The sequence below is a fragment of the Hemitrygon akajei genome, chromosome 14, assembly GCF_048418815.1.
Source record: "Hemitrygon akajei chromosome 14, sHemAka1.3, whole genome shotgun sequence".
Classification (NCBI taxonomy): Eukaryota; Metazoa; Chordata; class Chondrichthyes; order Myliobatiformes; family Dasyatidae; genus Hemitrygon; species Hemitrygon akajei.
The window spans coordinates 36,403,443-36,423,957 of record NC_133137.1 but is presented as its reverse complement, the minus strand read 5'-3'; the positions used below and the strand labels follow the sequence as shown (position 1 = coordinate 36,423,957).

The following is a 20,515-nucleotide window of genomic DNA, read 5'->3' as shown; positions in this document are numbered from 1 at the left end:
GGAGGAATCCAGAGCACCCAGAGGAAACCCACGTGGTCACAGAGAAAACGTACAAGCTCCTTATAGACAGTGGTGAGAATTGAACCTGGGTCGCTGGTATTGTAAAACATTGTGCTAACCACTACACTACCATGCTGCCCTTTCTGTTGATAGTGGATAGGCTGGTGCCAGTGATGCATTGGGCAATTTTGACTACCTGTAGTAGAGCCTTCCTCTCTGCTGCAGGGCAGTTTCTGTACTGAGCAGTATGCAGCTTGTTTGGATGCTCTCTACTGTACATCTGTAAAATGATATGAGTAAGGATGTACAAAGTTCAACTCTCTTCAGCCTCCTCAGAAAGTAAAGGTGTTGGTGAGCTTTCCTGACCGTGTAGGACGTATTCTGGGACTATAAGAGGTTGTGAGTCTTGTGCACTCCCAGGAGTTTGAAACCGCTTTAAGTTTCCAATACTATGCTGCCAGAGTAAAGGGTGGTGTGTGTTCTCCTGAAGTTGATAACCATCTCCCTTATCTTGCTGACATTAAGGAAGAGGTTATTCGCCTGGTACCAGGCCTTGAGCTCTTCCACTTTCTCCCCGTGGGTCATCTCGTCATCACTGTTGGCGATAAGCCCCACTGCTGCTTTGTCATCGGCGAACTTGACAATGTGATTACTCGGGTGTTTGGCTGTGCAGTCATGTGTGAGCAGAGTGTACAGCAATGGGCTCAGCACACAGCCCTGGGGGGCACCAGTGTTGAGGATGATGAGAGGGAGGAACGGTTGTGCATTCTAACTATCTGAGGTCTGTTGGTTAGGAAGTCCAACACCAGTTACACAGTGGTATATTTAAACCAAGGAGTAGGAGTTTGTTCACCAAGGTCTGTGGGATAATCAGAATGCCAAACAGAAATTCTGAAACAACATTCTGACACGTGTTCATGTTTTCTAGGCGTGTCAGGGCCAGGTGCATGATAGATGCTATGGCATCTGTCTTAGAGCAGTTCTGTCAGTAAGTATATTATTGAGTGTCCAATGTGGTAGGAATAGAGTTTTTGATATGTGTAATTATCAGCTGGTCTAAGCACTTCATGATGATTAGCATCAGTGCCAGAGACAGTAGTCATTTAACTCTGAAGTACATAGGTGATGGTAGCTGATTTGAAATGCGTGGGAACAGCAGTGTAGATGTCTGTGAAGACGTCAGTGAATTGGTATTCATGCTCCCCGAGTACCCAGCCTGGGATGTTGACTGGCTTGGCCGCATCTCTGAAGAGTCTTTTTCACAACTACTGCTGTTACAGACAGTAGCTTCTCAGCTGGGAGGGTGGGAGTAGTTTTCGTGGTTGGTGTTGTGTTGCATGCCTCGAAGCAGGCATAGAAGTTGTTTCAAGTGTCAGGGTGAGAGGTGTCAATGGTACAGTCGACAGGGAGGATGATGGTGAGGGGAATGGGTATAGAGGAGGCAGTGGGGCAAAGTCACCACACACATACACACAAGGCTGGACCTTTCTAATGAGAGAAACCTATATGTATATCCAGTAATATGTGAGCATAATATCCATGTGGCAGAGACAGTTTTCCAGTCATCTTGGTCACACTGCCACTGAGCTCTCTCTCTCTCAGTCCCTTGTGAGAGTAGACATGCAACATGTTAAATTACACATAAGCATCTTACATTCAATGGGACTATCATTAGTATACATTCTAAGAAATTTATGTGGTCCAGACATTGTGAGAGACACAATGGTATCTTTCCTCATTCTAATTTTAGTTCTTATAGAATCACAGAGAAATATAGCACAGGTCTTTCCATTTACTCAGCTCACATTGACCATCAACCATCCTTTTCAGTTAACTTTTAACAGTTATCATTTGCATTCAGTTGATTGTTTGCAAATATTCTCCATTATAGCATTCCTCAACCAGCATCTCAGTTTGGACAATTCAACAAATGGTTGTTAAACAACAACGTTAGAATGCAACATTCTTCCCCTTATATCCTCACTGATGATAAGACACCATTCACCTTATTTAACACATCTCTACATCCACTCAAATTCTAGAGACCTTCTCAATGTTCAATCAAAACAAAAATCAAATCTGCAAATCCCAGCAGCCCAACCACAATGCTACCATACAACTGTGCCACAGAATGCTGAATTGGAAGGTGGTGGTTCAAGTTATGCACCCCTTTCGGCTGATACTCCAGTGCATTGACAAAGACGCTGGTCCAGAAAACCCTTTACACTCTTTCAATGGCTCTAAAACATAATGGAGAATCATCCAAAAACTACTCATGAAAGCCCCATAAAAAAATGGTAACTTTAAATGTGAGGTTCACAGAATAGCATTGTTGGGATCCCCAATGTCAGTGTCAATGCCACAAACAAGTTCTCACAGCTGCAGGCAGACAGTGTCCAGGGACATATCACAATTCAAGCAGCACTCTTCCTGCTGTAGCAAGTGCTCCAAAAGGACTACCTGGATAGTTTTTTTTTAAATAGTGCTCACTAGAAGCCTATCTTTTGTGTAAAACATCCTCCAGAGCTATCATTATGTAAATGGTTGTCAAGGGAGTGTCTATAAGGAATAAAATGACAGGAGTGCAATCTATGAATGCCTGCAGGGCAGGAAATCCCTGTGTACCTTCTACCCGCTCCCTTGGGTTACAGCAAGGTATATGAATCTTCTCTCCTTTAGTTCAGATGGCTCCCCAAAGCAGCAGTGAAAAGCAAATTGTGAGTTGTATTACCAGGGGTTTCCAATTTGGGGTCCATGGATATTGATTCATGGCATTAAAAAGGTAGGGAACTCCTGGCCTAGAGTGATTCTAATTCTTTGGAGCTGAGAGTGAAGCTCCCCATTAAGAAAATACGCTCAGTGGGCACTTCTGCTACTGTAGCTCAACCACTTCAAGGTCGATGTGTTGTGCACTCAGAGATGTTCTTCTGCATACCACTGCTGTAACACGTGGTTATCTGAGTTATTTCCCCTTCCTGCCAGCTTGAACCAGCCTGGCCATTCTCCTCTGACCTCTCTGATTAACAAGGCATTTTGACTCACAGAACTGGTGATCACTGAATGTTTTTTGTTTTTTTTTGCTTCATGCTCTGTAAACTCTAGAGACGGTTGTGCATGAAATCCCAGGAGATCAGTTATATACAAGCCACTTCGTCTGGCACCAACCATAATTCCATGGTCAAAGTCACTTAGACCAAGGAGCTGATTATTGACTTCAGGAGAGGGAAACTAGAGGTCTATGAACCAGTCCTCCTTAGAGGGTCAGAGGTGGAGAGGGTCAGCAACTTCAAATTCCTCGTTATCATTTCAGAGGAACTGTCCTGGGCCCATCATAGAAGTATAATTACGAAGAAAGCATGGCAGTGCCTCTTATTTATTAGGGGTTTGTGAAGATTCAGCATGACATCCAAAACTTTAACAAACGTTTATAGATGTGTAGTCGAGAGTATATTGATTGACTGTTTCACAGCCTGGCATGGAAACACCAATGCCTTTGAATGGAAAATCCCATGAAAAGTAGTGGATACAGCCCAGTCCATCACGAGTAAAGCCCTCCCAACCATTCAACACATCTACATGAAATGTTATCACAGAAAAATATTGATTGACATCTCCCTAGAGCAAAGGGTTTAGATGGGGTCGAGTTGTTAGGTGTGTTCAGGAAGGTTTCTTGACACAATATGTAGATAAGCCTACAAGAGGAGAGGCTGTACATGATCTGGTATTGGGAAATGGACCTGCTCAGGTGTCAGGTCTCTCAGTGGGAGAGCATTTTGGAGTTAGTGATCATAATTCTATCTCCTTTACAATAGCATTGGGGAGAGATAGGAACAGACAAGTTAGGAAAGCACTTAATTGGAGTAAGGGGAATTATGAGGCCATCAGGGAGGAAATTGGAGGCTTAAATTGGAAACAGATATTCTCAGGGAAAAGTACGGAAGAAATGTGGCAAATATTCAGGGGATATTTGTGTAGAGTTCTGTATAGGTACGTTCCAATGAGAGAGGGAAGTTATGGTAGGGTACAGGAGTCGTGGTGTACCAAGGCTGTAATAAATCTAGTCAAGAAGAAAAGAAAAGCTTACAAAAGGTTCAGAGAGCTAGGTAATGTTGGAGATCTGTAAGATTATAAGGCTACTAGGAAGGAGCTTAAGAAGGAAATTAGGAGAGCCAGAAGGGGGCATGAGAAGGCCTTGGCCGGCAGAATTAAGGAAAACTGCAAGGCATTCTACAAGTATGTGAAGAGCAAGAGGATAAGACGTGAAAGAATAGGACTTATCAAGTGTGACAGTGGGAAAGTATTTATGGAACCAGAGGAAATAGCAGAGGTACTTAATGAATACTTCAGTATTCACTATGGAAAAAGATATTAGTGATTGTAGTGTTGACTTGCAGCAGACTGAAAAGCTTGAGCATGTAGATATTAAGAAAGAGGATGTGCTGGAGCTTTTGGAAAACATCAAGTTGGACAAGTCGCTGGGACCGGACGAAATGTATCCAAGGCTACTGTGGGAGGTGAGGGAGGAGATTGCTGAGCCTCTGGTGATGATCTTTGCATCATCAATGAGGATGGGAGAGGTTCCAGAGGATTGGAGGGTTGCGGATGTTGTTCCTTTATTCAAGAAATGGAGTAGAGATAGCCCAGGAAATTATAGACCAGTGAGTCTTACCTCAGTGGTTGGTAAGTTGATGGAGAAGACCCTGAGAGGCAGGATTTATGAACATTTGGAGAGGTACAATATGATTAGGAATAGTCAGCATGGCTATGTAAAGGGCAGGTTGTGCCTTACAAGCCTGATTGAATTTTTTGAGGATGTGACAAAATACATTGATGAAGGAAGAGCAGTAGCTGTAGTGTATATGGATTTCAGCAAGGCATTTGATAAGGTACCCCATGCAAGGCTTATTGAGAAAGTAAGGAGGCATAGGATCCAAGGGGACTTGCTTTGTGGATCCAGAACTGGATTGCCCTCAGAAGGCAAACAATAGTTGTATACGGGTCATATTCTGCATGGAGGTCGGTGACCAGTGGAGTGTCTCAGGGATCTGTTCTGGGACCCTTACTCTTCGTGATTTTTATAAGTGACCTGGATGAGGAAGTGGAAGGATGGGATAGTAAGTTTGCTGATGACACAAAGGTTGGAGGTGTTGTGAATGGTGTGGAGGGCTGTCAGAGGTTACAGCGGGACATTGATAGGATGAAAAACTGGGCTGAGAAGTGGCAGATGGGGTTCAACCCAGGTTAAGTGTGAAATGGTTCATCTTGGTAGGTCAAATATGATGGCAGAATATAGTATTAGTGGTAAGACTCTTGGCAGTGTGGAGGATCAGAGGGATCTTGGGAGTCCAAGTCCACAGGACACTCAAAGCAGCTGCGCAGGTTGACTCTGGTTAAGAAGGCATACAGTGTATTGGCCTTTATCAATCGTGGAATTGAATTTAGGAGCCGAGAGGTAATGTTGCAGCTGTATAGGACCCTGGTCAGACCCCATTTGGAGTACTGTGCTCAGTTCTGGTTGCCTCACTACAGGAAGGATGTGGAAGCAATAGAAAGGGTACAGAGGAGATTTACAAGGCTGTTGCCTGGATTGGGGAGCATGCTTTATGAGAATAGGTTGGGTGAACTTGGCCTTTTCTCCTTGGAGAGAAAGAAGGTGAGAGGTGACCTGATAGAGGTGTACAAGATGATGAGAGGCATTGATCATGTGGATAGTCAGAGGCTTTTTCCCAGGGCTGAAATGGTTGAGGACACAGGTTTAAGATACTGGGGAGTATTTGCAGAGGAGATGTCAGGGGTAAGTTTTTTACTCAGAGAGTGGTGAGTGCATGGAATGGGCTGCTGGCAACGGTGGTGGAGGTGGATACGATAGGGTCTTTTAAGAGACTTATAGATAGGTACGTGGAGCTTAGTAAATTAGAGGGCTATAGGTAAGCCTAGTAATTTCTGAGGTAGGGACATGTTCAGCACAACTTTGTGGGCCGAAGGGCCTGTATTGTGCTGTAGGTTTTCTATGTTTTAGAAGCATTTATCTTCATGGACCCCCCCCCCCCCCACACCCCCCTACCCAGGACATGTTCTCTTCTCACTGCTGCCATCAGGAAGAAAGTAGAGGAACCTCAGGACTCAGACCACCAGGTCCAAGAATAATTATTACCCCTCAACCAAGAAACTCTTTGGCTGTACGGTGGTGTAGTGGCATCAGCACTGGACTTTGAGGCAAATTGTCCAGAGTTCGAATCTGGCCGGCTCCTTGTATGCTTTCTATCCGTGCTGGCTTAAGCGTCGAGCTACCAACTCAGCCTCATAAAAAAAGTAAAGTGCTATGGAAATGGCATACATGCTGCCCAATGCACCACAAGGCATGGAAAGGAACAACAACAGACGCTTGAACCAAAGGGGATAACTTTACTCAAGTTCACTTGCACCTTCATTGAAATGTTCTCTCAACCTATGGACTCACTTTCAAGGACTTGTCACCTCATGTTCTCGATACTTACTTGTGTTTCCTCAGTTTGTTGTCTTTTCCACACTGGCTGAATGCCCAAGTTGGTGTGGTCTTTCATTGATTCTATTATAGCTATCAGGTTTGTTGAGTATGCCCACAAAAAAAAAGAATCTGTGGATTATATACGGTGACACATATGTACTTAGATAATAAATTTACTTTGAACTTTTGGGCTAGGATGATTAACTATCAACAACCACCTCTAACTTTGTGTGAATTGTTAGTATTTTCCCCTTCGTGCCTATTGACTTCAGTTTTTAATTAGAACTTCTTGAAGTTCAATAAAATGGTACTTTGAAATCATGGTTAGTCACACTCACCTCAGGAATTCAGCTCTTTTCGTTCATGAATGGACTAAGCCTGTTGAAGTATGAAGGAGGGTAGACTTGATTAAAACTAAAGTGGGCAGATTGAGCAGCCTATTCATAAGTAAGTGCCACTTGATAGGTCCATTAATATTATCTTTCACTACTTCATGGTAGTAGACTGTCCTGCCAAAGACCCGAAATGTCAACTGTACTCTTTTCCATAAATGCTGTCTGGCCTGCTGAGTCCTTCCAGCATTTTGTGTGTGTTGCTTGGGCAGATACTGGATTGGGTTTGTCTCGATTGTTTTTGTGAAGAGAACATAAATATTCCACATCGTCAGGTAGATGGCAGTGTTGTAATTGCACTGGAACAATTTGGAATAAAGGTGTGGCAGTTCCGAATTGCCTCGCGATGGCAAGGAGCTGAAGACTTGGCTAGTGAGAGCAAATCTACAGATGGTAGAATGATTAAGGTCAGGATTGTGTATGAAGCTAGAGTTCAAGATGCAAACAATCTTACAATGTTGTAGGATAGAAGAAATTATAGAGGTAGGGAGGAGTGAAGCTGTTGAGGGATTTGTAAACAAGTAACCTAGAGAAGGGCCAAGTGGTCAAGGCAACATGGAACATAGAACATTATAGCACAATATTTTCATCCATTGACTTAAAAGAACCTTAACTGTCTCTAACATATCTGCCTCCTCCTCCACCAGCCCTGGCAGTGCGTTCCATGCACTTACCACTCTATGTAAAAAAAAACCTTACTCTGACACCCCCCCCCCCCCCCACCATACCACCATACACCTTATTAACCACCCTATCAACTTGCACAGCAAGTTTGAGGGATTTATGGACCTGTATCCCAAGATCCCTCTGTTCCTCTAGACTGTTAAGAACCTTGTTATTAAACTTGTATTCAGTCTTCAAGTCGACCTTTCAAAATGTACTGCTTCACACTTTTCTGGACTGAACTCCACCTGCAACTTCTCAACCCAGCTCTGCATCCATTGTATCCCACAACAACCTTCTACACTACCCACAACATCACCAACCTTCATGCCTTCAGCAAAATTACTAACCCACCCTTCCATTCCCTCACCCAAGCCATTCATTAAAAAATCACAAAATGCAGGAGTCAAAAGTTCAAAGGTTCATTTATTATCAAAGCATGTACCCACATACAACTCTGAAACTTGTATTTCTCCAGATTGCCATGAAACAAAGAAAGAACATGGAAGTTTCAGAGAGAAACATCAAATCCACCCCCTTCCCCATACAAAAGAAAAGAATGGCATCCTGATCATCAATCCCCAAAACCTCCTCCTCTGCACAAACAGAAGAGAAACATTCACCCCAGAAAATAACCCTTCCCCTGCGTAAAAAAAACAGAAAATCAACCGCAAAAATCCCCTCCCTCGCACAACAAAACGGAAAAGGAACGGGTGATAAAAAACAGAGTATAAAAACCATAAGTCTGAAAAAGTCCACAGCACATAAATGCAATAGTCCAATCCATAAACGCAGCACCACAATACTATCCTCCAATATTATCCTCCTCCTCCTCATCAGTCCCTGAACAGATCCCTGCAGAACACACTTAGTCACAGATCTTCAGGCAGAATACATTCTAATTACTACTACCCTACACCTTCTGTGGGCAAGTTAGTTCTGAATCATGCAGCCATGTTCCCCAGATGCAGTGCCTCCTGACTTTCTGGAAAAACCCTACTATGGGGAACCTAGTCAAACATTTCACTGAAATCCATATGCAGCACATCCACCATTCTATCTTCATCACTTTGTCTTGTCATTTCCTTGAAAAAGTTAATCAGGCTTGTGAGGCATGGCCTGCCCCTCACAAAGCCATGCTGTCTATCCCTAATCAGACAATGCTGCTCCACATGCTTGTAAATCCTGTCTCTGCGAATGCTCTCCAACAGTTTGCCCACCACTAATGTGCCCAACTATAGCCTATGAACACTACCTCAGCAGTGCATTAACATTGAAAAACAGTGCTATTTCATTTATTTAGGTATTTAGAGAGATATAGCACAAAACAGGCCCTTTCAGCACAGTGAGCTATACCACCCAGCAACACATCTATTTATCCCTAGCCAAATCACAGGACAATTTATAATGACAATCTAGTACATCTTTGGACTGTGGGAGGAAACTGGAGCACACAGAGGAAACCCACGTGTTCACAAGGAGGATGTACAAACTCCTTACAGATTATGTTGGAATTGAACTCTGACGTCCTGAGGTGTAATAGCATCGCACTAACCGCTACACTACTGCGGCATCCCATATAGTCATAGAGCACTACAGCACAGAAACACGGGAACTTCAGCCCATCTAAACCATGCCAGACTTTTATTTTACCTAGTCCCATTGACCTGCACCTGGACCACAGCCCTCCATACCATTCCCATCCATGTACTGGTTATATTAGGTATATGGACAGGAAAGGAATGGAGGGTTATGGGCTGAGTGCAGGTCAGTGGGACTAGGTGAGAGTAAGTGTTCGGCATGGACTAGAAGGGCCGAGATGGCCTGTTTCTGTGCTGTAATTGTTATATCGTTATATGGTTACTTATCCAAACTGCTCTTAAATGTTGCAACTGATTAGCAGCTCATTCCATCCTGTGGGAAAAGAAGATCCCCTTCTGGTTCCACTTAAATATTTGACCTTTCACCCTTAATGTATGACTTGCAATTCTAGTCTCACCCAACCTCAATTGAAAAAGCCTGTTTCCTTTTACTCTATCTATACCCCTCTTACTTGGTATGTCTCTATTAAATTTCCCCTCGCTCTCCTATTCTCCAGGGAATAAAGTCCTAACCCTATCCAATCTTTCCCTATATATAGCTCAGGTCCTCAAGTCCTGGGAACATCTTCAAGTAAGGTTGAGTAAGTACTGACCATAGATAGGTATAAACACGAGTCTAAGAGCTTGAGACTTTGGCACAGGAAGTTAATGAACCTTTACAAGGGTGAATGTGACGTGTACATAATGCATGTCAGTTATTAACCTTGCTTCAGTGGCGGAACTGTTAGCCAAATCAGAGGGTTGTAGGTTCAGTTACAATCTATAAACAAGAGCACATAATTCAGGGGGGCTTGTAAATGCATTACTAAGAATAGTGAGGTATCATTGTCACTTCTCAAGTGAACTTCATGGCATATTTATTAAAAGAGTTGGACAGTTCCCACTGTGGTCTGGTCAGATTCACCAAATCAGATCTTCTGGCCATTCATCTCATATTTCTTCGTGACATAAAGGAGGCCATTCAGTCCACTGGGTCTGCAAGAGTTTATAGAGCAAGTCCATCAATCCCATTCATCTATTCCTAGTCCTGTAATCTATTTCTTGTCACATACCCATCAACTCCACCATTATTCTCCTCCCACCCATCTGAACTTACCAGAGAATTTAGTAATTCAGTTGCATGCTAACTAGTATGTTTTGAGATCTCCAAGTGGCCACAGGGAGAAATGGACAGAATTAGAAGTCAAATTCTCACCTGGCATCTCTGGAGTTGTGAAGCAGAAGCACAACTGTTTGCACCACTAGAATCACATTATTGTTTCTGTGACCTTGGGTACTCAAGTTTGCTGCTGTGTCCCATATCATAACTATTACATCTAGAATATATTTTGTTCACTGGTAAGCAATTTGGGATTCATTGAATTTGCAAAACATGTTATATAAAGGCATAAACACAAAAGATTCTGCAGATGCTTAAACTCTTGAGCAATACAAAATGCTGGGGGAACTCAGCAGGTCAGGTAGTATCTTATTTCCTTCCATAGATGCACCCTAACTTTTCTACCTGTGTGTGTTATATAAATGTATATAACTATATACATTATAAATATAACTAAATATATATAACATATATAAATGCATGCCCTTTTATTATTTTGATAGCTATGTTACCTAATTCTCTCCCTTCCTATTGCCCAGAAACATCCCCACTGATGATGGATTCTTAGTACAGAATTTTGGAGTTATAGTTTGAGCCAAGTATTCAGAGTTGAGTTTAAACACTGAAGCTTGTGGCTTCAGTTTATATCATAAGATATTGGAGCAGGATTAGACCATTCATCCCATCGAATATACTCCGCCATCAATTTATTGATATATTATTTATTATGAATTATTATTCCCCTCAACCCCATCCTTCTGCCTTCTCCCCATAACCCTTGACTTCCTTTCTAAGTAAGAACCTACCAACCCTCCATTTTAAATATACCCAAAGACCTGGCTTCCACAGTCATCTGTGACAATCCACAAATTCATCAACCTCTGGCTAAAGAAATTTCTCATTTCTGTTCTAAAGGAACATCTTTCTTTTCTGAGGATGTGCGCTCTATTGCCACTCATAGTTTATTAACAATTCATTATCACCGGTAAACACTCCCAACCCCGAGCACATCTACATGAACCACTGTTGCAGGAAAGCAGCATCCATCATCAAGGACCTTCCTCACCTAGGGTATGCTATCTATTCACTGCTGCCATTCGGAAGAAGGTACAGGAGTGTCAGGACTCACACCACCAGGTTCAGGAACAGTTATTACCCGTCAACAATTAGGCTCTTGAATCAGAGGGGCTAACTTCACTCATCCCATCATTGAAGTGTCCCTACAACCACTTTCAAGGACTCTTCATCGGATGTTCTCTATATTTATTACTGATTTATTTATTATTATTATTTCTTCATTTTCTATTTGCACAGTTTGTTGTCTTCTATGCTCTGGATGAATGTCCCAGTGTTTCATTGATTCTGTTATGGTTATTATTTTATAGATTTATTGAGTATGCCTGCAAGAAAATGAATCTCAGGGTTGTATTTTGTGACATATATGTACTCTGATAATAAATTTACTTTGTTCTTTATTGATTTTATATAAAAACATCATTGCCAGGGTATTACTTAGGTGCAGAGAAGAACTAAACATGAATCAGTGGCGATTTCTGCCTATTACTGCAGTGTTTAGCAATGAGAGGCAGGAAAGCTAGAATTTATCATTTTATGACATTAACCAAGGGCTTGTCCTGTTGGCTTGATTAAAACCCTGAAAAATGTGCTTTGTAGCTGGTAGTTCTACCAATAAATCAGAATTTTAAATGTGGGAGATAAGAGCAAGTCCAAGCCAATAGCTGCATTGCAGTGGATTGTGTGATGCAGCAACTTCTGTATGTGACGAGAGGCCTTCAAAGTGTTATGTAAGTTACACAGGTGCAAGATATTACAAAATGCATAACCTGTGCTCCGAAAGGCACTGTCAGGATGCAAGATCACACGCGTCATTAACAAGATGAACATCATGACTTTATGAAAACAAGTTGGGTAAATATAGTTGAATAGATTAAAGGCACTATAAACTTTTCTAATTTCTACTTACTTATCCTAAAAGGCACTGAGTCATACTAGGTGAATTCCTTGCACCTGCATTGCTGACCGCCCCAACCCAACCCAACCCCCATGGTTCATCCAGATGAACTTCCTTTGTTTTTATCACTTTCAGGATCTGGGTGTCATCATCAAGCCCAGTATTTATTGCCCTCGAGAAGATTGTGATGAGCTGTCTCAGTCACAGGCTGATGCAGTGTGGAAACAGGCCCTTTGACCTGTTGAGACCACGCAGACCAGCAGGCACCCAAGTACACTAATTGGAGTTTATTCTCTTCACATTATCATAACCATCTCCAGATTCTAATACTCATCCACACACTAAAAACAATTTACTGTGACTAATTAACCAACCGAACTGTACACCTTTGGAATGTTTGAAGAGTGCCTGGAAAAAACTCCACAAGCAAGGGATGTTAAGGTTGAACCTGGATATCTGGTGTCGTGAGGCAGCATCTCCATCATCTGAGCCATTGCATGCCTCCTTGAAATGTTGCAGTTCTTCTGCTAAAGGCACTCCCACTGTGCTGCTGTGCAGAGTGTTTCAGAATTTAGACCCAGCAAACAACCAACAGCATACTTGTCAAGTTGGCATTGTCTTGGAAGGGAACTTGCAGGCAGTGGTGTTACTATGTACCTGCTCAGATTCAGTTGTATATCACGTATACATTGAAACATAGTGAAATGTTTCATTTGCTTTAACAACCAACACATCTGAGGATGCACTGGGGGTAGTCTGCAAGCATTGCCACACATTCCAGCACACACGGAACATGCCCACAATGTTCAGCAGAACAACATAAACTGAAACAATTAACAACACCAGCAGAATGAAACAGGAAAACTGCAGCAAAACAAGCCCCTTTCCCGCCCTTCCATCTAGTCACTCACACAGCTAGGTCTCCAGCCTCAGGAAAGGCCTCCAGTCCTTGGCCCCAGACTTTCAGACATTGGGCTTTCAATCCCCAGGCCCTGGCGTGGACTAGCAGACTTGACCTTTGGGCCTCTACCTGCTGCCATTGGTGATAGAGGCAACAGATCTGGTAGGTGGTGTTAGAGTAATCCAGGTGAGTAACTGCAGTGTACTCTGGAGATTGGATGCACTGTGAACCAATAAATGTTTCAGTAGGTTACCAGCTAGGCTTCTTTGTGCTGGGAGGAATCACATTTCTTGAAAGTTGTTGGCATTGTGCTCTTCCAGGAAGAGGAGAATGTTCCATTCTTACCTTTCTTGTTGGAAGTAGTCATTGCTTGGCACTAATTTAGCATGAAATGACTTGCCACTTAACATCCTATGTCAAATGTTGTCTGAATCTTTCTGTGTACAGAGTTTACCTGCTGCTTTTACTGATAAGTTGTGAATGGAATTAAATTTCTTAATCACCAGTGAAAATTCCCACTTCGGATACAAGAAAGAAAGATGGTTGGCCCTGGGATACTGCCGTAAGAAACTGCTGCAGTGATATCCTGGGGCTGGGATCATGGATCCCTGACAACCACAACCATCTTCCACTGTGTAAGATTCCAGCCTTTGGAAAGTTCTCCTTCTGGTGTTTACTGCTTCAGTTTTAACAGGGTCCCTTAATGGCACACTGCTTTGCTTTGCGTTCAAGGGCAGTCACTGTTAACCTTTAACTCAGGAATTTGTCTTCTGTCCAATTTGGATTGAGATTGTGATGAACTTTTGAGCCGAATGGTCCAGTCACAGCTCAAACTGGCTACTAATAAGTATGTTATTGATGAGTAAGTGCCGTGCCATTGGTTAACATTATTAACCGTGATTTCCATCGCTTTGTTGATGACTGAAAAAAGACAGATTTGGCAATAATCAGTTGCTTTTTGTGAATGGGACATAGTGTACTGGAACAGCTTGGCTGGAAGTGCAGCTCATTCTGGACAACAGATCTTCAGTTGGGATGTTGTCGCGTTTTATAGCTTTAATGCTCACAGCTATTTCTCAGTATCACTTCAAGTGAACAATGATGAACACCATTAGTGTAATTCAGCACTACAGCCCAGCCTGGTGCAGACAAGGATTTACATTCAAGCATAAGAGGGTTTAATATGAGATTTCCTCAATCAAATTCTACATTGTTTGACTGACATATGGAGTTGCATATCTACCTTTCTCAACAGAATTCAAGATTAAAACTATAATGCAAACTCAGTGACTGAAATGGTTTCGGTTCGATAGTTTGTCAGCAATTATTACTTCTGGAAACAAAACTGTCAACAACTTTCCGGCTAAAATGCTTACTCACTGATGTATCTATGGAAATGTTTACATTTTACTGGCAGAATGCGGCTACATTTCTAAAACCCTACCAATATTGATTCACTAATTGCTCCTTATTATGATACATCAATAGCTGTGGCCTGCAGCTTCAATTCTGCAATGATCCCATCTCTGATCCTATGGAATTCTTTGTTAAGTACTTTGTCCTATTTTCAATATGTCTGTTTTATGTTTGGAAGTTAATTTGCTGTTCTGTTAAAATTTAATATTCAGTACTTAACACCACTTTGTCAGGTTACGTGCAGGAATTCATTTTACACCTACAATGTTTCCCAAGAACTGACAGTAAAATTTGCTTATTTACTTTGGAGGGCTTAACAACCCTACATGAGTGATAAACAGTGCAGAGTGGTAGACTGACTGTTTGGAACACTTCCAACAAGTGTGCTTTGTCACTAAGTATGGAGGAAGTAGATTCTTCTGCTAAGGGAAGGCTATTTAGAAGCTGTTTTTGACAAGAGGAATAAAAATTAAATAGTGCATATCTAACCTTGAACAATCACAAGCAGTTTTAATATCACTGACATATTGTATGTCGTGAAATCTGTTGTTTTGAGACAACACATAAAATACTATCAATCACAGTAAGAAACATACAAGTTGAGGTGGTGGAGTAGGGCTATGTCTCTAGCAAAGGAGGTGTAAGGCACTCCTTCCTTCCGCTCACCAGCAGGTCACCTTGGGCAAGGTGTAGTACCTGCACAGCTGCCAATTGAGGTCACATGAAGTCATGGGAGCAGGTGGTGCATAACAGGTCCTGGTTATGCAACCGCTGACACCAGACAGACTATCTCTTAAGAGTATTGATAATGGCTGGGGTCACTCATCTTGTAAAGACACTGCCCAGAAGGCGGCAATGGAAAACCACTTCTGTAGAAAAATTTGCCAAGAACAATCATGTGTGTGCATGTCATACGACACAGCACATAATGAACAATGAACGAGAGCAAAAATAGTGAGATGGCGCTCATGGGTTGGTTCATTGTCTGTTGAGAAATCTGATGGTGGAGGGGAAGAAGCTGTAACTAAAATGTTGAGAGTGTGTGTCTTCAGACTCCTGTACTTCCTCCCTGATGGTAGTAATAAGAAGAGAGCATATCCTGGCTGATGGGAGTCCTTAATGATGGAATCTGCCCTTTGAAGATGTCCTTGGTGTTGGAGAGGCAAGTGCCCAACCATGACTCCTGGATAAATTTTCCACATTCATGGAAACTTTGATCCTTTACTGCATCTCCCTGGCATATATTCTGCAATGCTCTCATAAAAGGGATGCCGAGTTCTAATCCAAATGACTTATTGTGCACAAGCACCAAGACCTCTGCCAACCTACCCCACCCCATTCCTATTTTTGCAGGCTCCCAGTCTGCCAGCACTTTCAAGTGAATGTCTGTGTCCACATTTAAAAATACTTCCAGGGATTTTCCTGATTTTACATGTCTTTTTCATCCAACCTTGCAAGCCAGACTATCACCCCACTGCACATTTTCTGCTGTTCCATAGTTGGCAAAGCTTTCAAACACTGTGCCCTCAAACTCTAGGCACCTCTTTGTAAATCCCTTTGGTCTTCCCTCCCTTCATATCTTAAGGGACTTCTCAAAAAGAACCTCTTCCACAAATACATAATCTATATTTCAGGAACATCGCTATATTAACTTGCTCAGTGCTTTTGGTGTCACTGCTATCCAATGACCTTTATGAGCAATAATATCAAAGTGAGTTTTTAATTGCCTGTTACAATCTAACTGAATCTTCAGAATGTGTTTTATTGCTATGCAGATGTAATCTGATATTAGGGAGAAAAATAGAAATCCACCAAATCATTTGGCAATGGTTTAAAATTCAAAAAAGTTCTTCAAGTTCTAAGTAATAAGCTTACTAAAACTTGGTAAAAAGATCATATGATATTGCTTCAAGAGATGCACTAAATCCTGGACTTCTTAACAGAAAAGCCTCAGGTCAATATGTGAGGGCAGCCACGTCTCTAGTCCCATTACGCTGAGCACTGGTGCTCCCCAAGGCTGTGTGCTCAGCCCACTGTTGTTCACACTGCTGATAAGACTGTGTCGCAGGATTCAGCTCAAATTGTGGTATTAAGTTTGTGGATGACACTACAGTGGTTGGCCTCAACAACAACGATGATGAGTCAGAGTACAGAGAGGAAGTGAAGCGGCTGGTGGACTGGTGTGAGAACAACAACCCACGTCTGAACATGGCAAAGACCAAGGAAATGATGGTGGACTTCAGGAAAGTGCAGATGAACCATCCCCTTTTGTGCATCCATTGCTCCTCTGTAGAGAGAGTTAAGTGCACCAAGTTTCTGGGAGTTCACATCATGGGTGAATTCACCTGGTCCCTCAATACAACCTCCATGAATAAGAAGGCACAGCAGCGCTTCCACTTCTTAAGAAGATTGTGGCAAGTGAGACTCTTCCTCTATCCCCCCATCTTAACTGAATTTTACAAGAGCACCATTAAGAGCGTCCTGACAAGTTGCATCTCCATCTGGTATGGAAGCAGTAGTGCATCGGACCGAAAATCCCTATAAAGGACTATGAAAACAGCCAAGAAGATCATAGGGGACAATAATACCATCCACCGGGGCATTTATCAGGAGCCCTTAGTAGGATCAAGGATCCTACCCATCCATCCATCATCCTCTGACGTTCTACTGTCAGGCAAGGGACTCTGATGCTTAAAGACAAGAATGGTCATACAGTAATGGGAAACAGCTTCTTCCCTCAAGCCATTAGGCTTCTGAACTTCCTGCCACATCGCATTTGAAGTGCCACCAGTTAATTTGTCTACCCTACAATATTTAATTTATGCACTTTATTTTGTTTATTTATGCATAATTCATTTGTAGATTTAATTCTTACTTTCCTAAGTTATCTTGCATTATGTATCCTGCAGTGCTTTACATTCTGGTCCGAAGAAACATTGTCTCATTTGACGATATATATTTTCTGTATATAGTTGAACAACAATAAACTTGACTTGGTCATCTAAAGTTCCTTTTGTCTGTTACCTGCAAGTCATCGCTGTGCTTCACCAGTGCCATCTTAAATGCGAAGTTTCAGCATTTTTGCTCTTCTTATTTTCTTACAAACATTAACAACGTTGAATAATTATTTTTACACTGCTATGTTAAAGAACTTGTCATGTACAAATTAGTGGCTGTGTTTTTCAAGATTGACCAACTTTTATCAAAATATGTTTTGGGTAAGTTACTCTTACTCCTATCAAGGGACTGGAATATAATTCCAAGATTCCTGAATTTTCCTTTTCTTAGTTCAGCCAGTTTTTATACAATACTGACACGGCTTGCTGTTCATAGATGTGCGTTTTCCAGTGGTATTGCATTTAGATCTTGGAATCCATTCTGCTCTCATCCTTTGTACTGAAGCCAGTTGTAATGTCTGTGTCCTGAGAAGGATTTTAAAAATGAGAACCCAAGTGTTCTGTTGAATGTTAGGAGTGTGGGAGCCTTCAAAGTCAGAGGAGAAAGAAAGATGAAATCTAGTAGGTTTTAGAATGAATTGAAGCATTAGTCATGGAACGTCCGTTTCAAATGAAGATGTTAATGTAAAATGTTTAATTTTCATGCAATGTTCCAACAGCCGTTCAGTTTGACATTCACTCGACCATGATTTTCTGCTATTTACAGCAGATGTTCCTTTGATTTATTGGATAAACAGAAATTCTGAGGAACTTTTTAATAGCTTCCTTTTACTTCTAACTTACAGGTGCTCAGTTATGTATATGACTTCCATGACTTCAATAATTCTCTTCAGTGCAAATTATTCACTCATTGCTCTTCTTATCCACATGGACACATGAACATTTCCAGCGTTTCTAACCTTTATTTCATGTTTCCAAAAGCTGCAGCAATTTGCCTTGAGATTGGATGAAATACCTGTCCGTCAAGCGCCACACCCGCCTAAGCCTACACACTCACCTCACCAAATACTTAAAACACTAAATCGCGGCTCAACACGCTTCCCACCGAGCGGAGGAACCTTCTAGATACTCGTCAGTGCCGATGCTGAGCACTTTTGAATAAACAATGGTCGCCGGCCACACCCTCACCGCTTCAGCCGACGTTCAGCTCCACCAGCCGAAACCACTTCCATATAAGGACTGCCGGACGTTTTGGGAGCGAAGGCTCCCATTGGTCAGTCGTGCCGGCTACCCGGCAAAGGCGTGGCCACTCAGGGGAGCGGGGGGCGCGCAGGCGCACTGATATTCGGGCGTTGCTTCCGGTCGGTGTGAGTGAGGAGCGAAGTGTTGGGAGGTGCCGACAGCGCGACAGGGAGAGGGAAAAAAAGGGTCAAAACTCCAAGTAAGTGGCACTGGCAGCTCGGGTTCGAGAAGCTAGATACACTCCAATGCTGCAGTTGGTCATCTGCAGCGATTTTACTTTTGATTTCAGTACACCTGGCACTAGCGCCTTCTAGTTGGCAGAGTTGCTGTAGGCACCATGAGAGCGACGTAGAGGTACTGATGGGAATGAATGAGCCACATCCAGTGCTCTTCGCCTCTGGAGCCCTGCGATTAACCCTCAGGGTTCAGCTCGGGGTCTCTTTCGGTGGCTTTTATTCATTTTGTGCTTTGGCAACTTAATGGTTAACAGGTTTCAGACTTCCCAGTTGTCATTGGTATGAGCAATGGTGAGAAGAGTTTTTGTTAGGACTTCGGTGCGCAGAAATTCAAATGAAAACCTCAGAGAGTGTATTGAGCTGAGAGCCTTTACCTATTGTGTTTGATGTCAACTTTCGATGAACTGATGGTGTAAACATCTACAACGGTCTATCACCGATCACACCCCGATGCTCTTGTCAAAGACTCATATCAAAATCGATAATACCTTGTGCCATCTAAATTCTGCGTCGTTGCGTAACACATTTGAATCACGCTGTGTAAAAACAGGTGATTTTTTACTTAAGAACAAATTTCAAGCAAATCTCTTATTATAACTCGAAATTGACGCTTTTGCTCGTTATTTGCGTTTTCATTTTTGATTCATTGGTTTTGAAGTTGTTTAGGTCATTTTTTGTGCTATACTTTTATTGAGGCTTATTAATAACTTGCATCTGATGTACATGATTGACGGGAAGAAAGACAAACCTGGAGAGTGGGGAAGAGACAGAAAATATTTAAATGTTGAAGGTTTGAATACTTTAACTACCTGGCATAGGTTTTGTTGGAATGACAAGTGTGTAAAATATGCAGTTGTCCTTCAATAGAGTGGCATGGTAGTGGAGTGGTAAGTAGAATGCTTTACAGTACCAATGGCTCGGATTTATACGTTCTCCTTGTGATCATGTCGATTTTCTCCCACAGTCCAGAGACATGCTGGTTGGTAGGTTAATTGGTCATTGTAAATTGTCCTGTGATCAAGCTGGGGTCAGATCAGTGAGTTAATGGGCTGTGTGGCTTCAAGGTCCCAACCTGATAGCAAGTTAAATTCTTCAGGCTGCTGTCATCTACTGTTTAGAAGAAGACTCTGCATATCTACTTGTGAATTACCTGTTAGTTTACTATCCTTTGACACTAAACCTGTCGGGGGAGGAGAGAAACTTGGGGGTTAACTTCCCTTAGTAACATGCACCAAATACTGGAGGAAGTCAACAGGTTAGGCAGCATCTATGGAGAGAAATGTGGAGTAGGCATTTTGGGCCAAGACTCTTTACCAGGGCAGCATAAAATGTTGACTTTCTTTTCTATAGATGCTGCCTGACCTGCTGAGTTCCTCCAGCATTTCGTGTGTGTTAATTCTGGGTTTCCAGCATCTGCAGAACCTCTGGTATTTATGTCTTGCCTTAATACTCTGTTTTCCCAGCTTTATTCTGCTTGCTTATCTCTGCAGTGCTCTTGTAATATCACATTGAGTTTTATATTTAAGATGTAAACTCAAATTATATTGTCTGCAAGGTGTGATAAATGTCTGTTGATTTGTTGACATCTTGCCATGAGCTGTGTGTGTTT

General features: G+C 42.2%; 1 protein-coding gene across 2 annotated transcripts in view; it reads left to right on the top strand.

The window, feature by feature from the left end:
* Positions 1-20,515, top strand: part of coro1cb (coronin, actin binding protein, 1Cb) — a 213,891-nt gene that overhangs the window by 13,390 nt on the left and 179,986 nt on the right. The window contains exon 1 of one of the 2 annotated variants that reach the window (XM_073065830.1): positions 18,756-18,869. The exons of the other annotated variant lie outside the window; for it this stretch is intronic. The gene's annotated coding sequence lies outside the window, so the exon portion shown is untranslated. Of the gene's footprint in view, positions 1-18,755; positions 18,870-20,515 lie in introns of those variants that run through there. 2 annotated transcript variants of the gene reach the window in all.